Genomic DNA, 4,731 nt, shown 5'->3' with positions numbered 1-4,731 from the left:
CTCTACTAAAAATACAAAAAATTAGCTGGGCATGGTGGCGCGTGCCTGTAATCCCAGCTACTCAGGAGGCTGAGGCAGGAGAATTGCCTGAACCCAGGAGGGGGAGGTTTCGGTGAGCCGAGATGGTGTTATTGCACTCCAGCCTGGGTAACAAGAGCCAAACTCCATCTCAAAAAAAAAAAAGAAAATTCCAAGGGTTTTAGAAGCCTGTGTCAGGAACTGGGATGAAGACTAAATATATGCCTCTTATTATAAATTTCCCAATCCTTTGCTTCAGGGTTTGACTTTGCGACTTGCTTTAGCTAACAGAATAGAGTGTAAGAGACATTGTGCCACTTCTGGGTACAGTCTTCAACAGACCCTATATGTTTCAGTTTTCTCTCCCAAGCATCTGCCAGAGCTGTGGCAAAGAAGTGACCAGGGTAGGCAGCTTGTGGAAAGAGAGGATGAGAGACCTGTGAGGTAGAGTTATACCAGATGATCTGCCCCAGCTGAAACTAGAGCTGACTGCCTGCTGCCCCACAGACACATACATTAAAATAATAACTAGCAAACTGAATCTACTGAGTTTTGGGTAGCAGCAATTGCTAACCCACATAGATATTTAATAGTTAGCTATGCATTATTCTTGTAATTTTTATCACTTGCTTACTATTAATAACAAGAATAAGAACAAAATCCATAAGATACTTTTTTTTTTTGTTTTTGAGATGGAGTTTCACTCTTGTTAACCAGGCTGGAGTGCAATGGCACGATCTCAGCTCACTGCAACCTCTGCTTCCTGGGTTCAAGCAATTCTTCTGCCTCAGCCTCCGGAATAGCTGGGACTACAAGCACGCACCACCAAGCCCAGCTAATTTTTGTATTTTTAGTAGAGACAGGGTTTCACCATGTTGACCAGGATGGTCTCGATCTCTTGACCTTGTGATCCACCCACCTTGGCCTCCCAAAGTGCTGGGATTATAGGCGTAAGCCATTGCGCCTAGCCTCAAGACACATTTTAATACATGCCTTAGAGCATTATGACCACAGATAATTAAAACATTATTTTAGGTACTTATTTTTGTTGAAGAAAAGTATTATTGAGTGGTCACATTTGGGTAAAATAAAAATGCATTACATTTGAATTAAAATGTGTAAGCATAGCCGGGCGCGGTGGCTCAAGCCTGTAATCCCAGCACTTTGGGAGGCCGAGGCGGGTGGATCACGAGGCCCAGAGATCGAGACCATCCTGGTCAACATGGTGAAACCCCGTCTCTACTAAAAATACAAAAAACTAGCTGGGCGTGGTGGCGCGTGCCTGTAATCCCAGCTACTTAGGAGGCTGAGGCAGGAGAATTGCCTGAGCCCAGGAGGTGGAGGTTGCGGTGAGCCGAGATCGTGCCATTGCACTCCAGCCTGGGTAACGAGCGAAACTCCGTCTCAAAAAAAAAAAAAAAAAAAAAAAATGTGTAAGCATATGAATACAAAAAATAAAAAAATGAAAAAATAGATGGTGTATTTTTAATATCAGTAATGGTGATTATCAATTCACTATGGTGCTTGGGTTTCATTCAGAGATGCAAAACCATTAAAGGGTATCTATCTACCTATCTATCTATTTTTGTGAAAGAAAGGATTTGTTACACAGATTTGATTGTATGCAATTTGGGGATCTGGTTAAACAGCCTCTATAAAGTGGTAGCTTTTGCATCTGATGCTGGAGCCTCAAGTGCACAAAGGAGACAATTTGAAAGGGGAACTGAATGTAAAATCAGAGAGAGTTAGAACAAGCTGGATCCCTTAAGCATGAGCTTAATCAAAAACAGACTGGGATCCGCATTAGTTCTTACTGCCCCCAACCATAATGATGTGGAGATGCTGCAGGAGAGGCTGGCGGTCTTCATCAAAGAGCTAAACACACACCTGTTACATGAGTTAGAGAACCTGTCAGCCAATCAATCATTTAATAACAAGAGAGGTTCCTTTTATGTAGTAGAATAATGGAATGCTTTTCTCCTTTTTGTTTTCGGCTTTTTCTAATTTTTTTACAGTGACAATGCTACTTATCAAATAAAAAATTTATTAAGTAATACATAAAGATATCCTTGGTATCGTTTCAGAAATTAAAGACAAAGCTAAGGCTTCCTTTGCTAAGGGAAAGGAGACAGGCATAAACTCACACAATCAATCAACTTTGTTAAAAGTGACAGACTTGAAGTGTGTGATTCGGTGCCTCTGCTTCATAACTGGAATAAATTTTCTTAGAAAGTTATCTCTCTTCTCAGAAGAATAAGAAAACATACAAATTTTAACACAAATTCCTCCTTCCTTTATTTTTAACACAAATTCCTCCTTTCTCTAATTTTTGGGGAAAAAAGTGTTATCGGGAAGGGTACCCTTGTTAGCCCCAGGTGATCAGACAGAAAATTTGCAATTCTATTGTAGATAAGCAACAAGAAATGTTTTTAGGGTTTGGTTCATGTGTTATGGAGAAGTTAGTGGACCTCAATAGAATAAGGCTCTTATTTTAAAAACCTTCTTGGGCCGGGCGCGGTGGCTCAAGCCTGTAATCCCAGCACTTTGGGAGGCCGAGGCGGGTGGATCACAAGGTCAAGAGATCGAGACCATCCTGGTCAACATGGTGAAACCCCGTCTCTACTAAAAATACAAAAAATTAGCTGGGCACGGTGGTGAGTGCCTGTAGTCCCAGCTACTCGGGAGGCTGAGGCAGGAGAATTGCTTGAACTCAGGAGGCGGAGGTTGTGGTGAGCCGAGATCGCGCCATTACACTCCAGCCTGGGTAACAAGAGCGAAACTCCGTCTCAAAAAAAAAAAAAAAACCTTCTTGATCAGATGTTCAAACTGAAGATCGAAACACTGTTGATTGCCATAAAACCTGTTGCGAAAATTAGTTATCAACACCTACTAAAATTGCTTCAGCAAGGCATATGGAATCTCCATGGTACAGTTCTCAGATAACAACACTGGTAAAATCCAATGTGTCACATTACTTTCAAATAAGCCTCCCCTGAACAATATGTGATAATGATGAGACATATGGGGACTAGCCTACTATATTTTTAAACCATACAGTCTGTTTTAAGCAATGAAGTCTGAGGGATAATAACTAGAACATTAAGATAGCAGAAGAATTCTAATTATGTTGAATTAACCCTCTTCCCATGTGAAAGTATTATTTTCTGTCTCTGCTCTGTTAATGTACATACATATTTCTAGACAAAAATTAATATAACCACTACAGAAACCTGGTAGCAAGTTGGAGGCTGGGGGAACATTGATAAAGTACCAAAACCGATAAAACTGATATCTCACATCCGAGTTTCAATATAATATAAATTATTTCTTCCCGAAGATTCTATCCCTTTTTACTCCTTCCTCCATTATAGAACCTCAATTTTAAAGAAAAAATGTAATTTATAATGATAGTGTTTAGTAATTTTCAAGGAAAGGCAGGCTTCTCTTGCTTGCATCTCTTGCTCTTTTCCCATATCTTTCCTTGAAAGACCAAGAAAAGAAAAGAAGAAAGAAAGAAAGGACGCCAAGAAGAGACTGTTTGGCACTACCCAGTCCAGCATCATGCGATGCTGACGTAATAGGCTGGGGCACCCTGACTGGCTGCCTCGGAACTGGTCATGCTCTTTTTCTCTTCACATATGGAGCAGCAATCAGCTTACAACTAAATCACATCTGAGCACAAGCTGTCTCCACAAAGCCAACCAAAGTGGCAGCATTCATAGGCTGACAAAGCATCCCTAAAGTAGGAAAGAAAAGGAGCCGCTGAGGCTGCTGGCAGGAGGAGGCTTCAAACATTTATACCAGTCTGTCGGTGCATTGTGCAGACCACAGAGAGAGAGTAACTCATAGAATACCATCTGAAGGTCACACTTGGGCAAAGCAGCATGGTTAACATCAGGAGTGGGAGGGAAGTGTCAAGGTACAGAATAAACAAATAAAAAGACAGAGAAATAAAAATAAGAAGGAATTGCAGTGTGGTAACACCAAGGACTGATAATGTCTGTGGCATTTTAGGTTTCTGGTGAACTCAATTATTTCCAAGCAGAAACTTTGTGAATTGCATATAGTTTGCATGTCATTTACTTTTTTTTTTTTTTTGAGACGGAGTTTTCGCCCTTCATGAATTTGCGTGTCATCCTTGAGCAGGGGCCATGCTAATCTTCTCTGTATCGTTCCAATTTTTAGTATATGTGCTGCTGAAGGAAGCACAGTAGCCAAAGTTTTAACCAAGAAACATTAGATTTACATGCTATGTGCTAAGTACTAGCAATTTGAAGATGTCTATGAGACTATCCTTGAGCCTCTGCTATGAACAGGCATTGTGAGTGTTGCCAGGGATACAACCTTGAAGGAAGTGAGGTGAAGGTGGGGCACTCTAGGTGGTGAAGATAGATAATTTTTAAAAATTCAAGCCGGGCGCGGTGGCTCAAGCCTGTAATCCCAGCACTTTGGGAGGCCGAGGCGGGTGGATCACAAGGTCGAGAGATCGAGACCATCCTGGTCAACATGGTGAAACCCCGTCTCTACTAAAAATACAAAAATACAAAAAAAAAAAAAAAAAAAAAAAAAAAATTCAAATCATTAGATAATTACAGTTTTGGTAAGTGCTACAAAGGAAGTCCCAGGTATTAGGAGAACATAGCAGGGATCTGGCTCGGATGATTTTGTTTAGGTAGGTGGTTAGAAAGGTAAGAGTGGGCAGGAGAGGGCTCC

The 4,731-nt window shown here is 41.0% G+C and overlaps 1 non-coding gene across 1 annotated transcript; it reads right to left on the bottom strand.

Annotated features, from left to right (window-relative positions):
- Positions 1-4,119: 4,119 nt before the first annotated feature.
- LOC120363395 (U6 spliceosomal RNA) lies at positions 4,120-4,227 on the bottom strand. The gene has a single exon (XR_005578951.1). It is a non-coding gene; the product is annotated as a U6 spliceosomal RNA (small nuclear RNA).
- Between the last annotated feature and the right edge of the window lie 504 nt (positions 4,228-4,731).

This window comes from Saimiri boliviensis, chromosome 4 (assembly GCF_048565385.1).
Source record: "Saimiri boliviensis isolate mSaiBol1 chromosome 4, mSaiBol1.pri, whole genome shotgun sequence".
NCBI classification, from domain to species: Eukaryota; Metazoa; Chordata; class Mammalia; order Primates; family Cebidae; genus Saimiri; species Saimiri boliviensis.
This window is presented reverse-complemented; position numbering and strand designations above follow the sequence as displayed.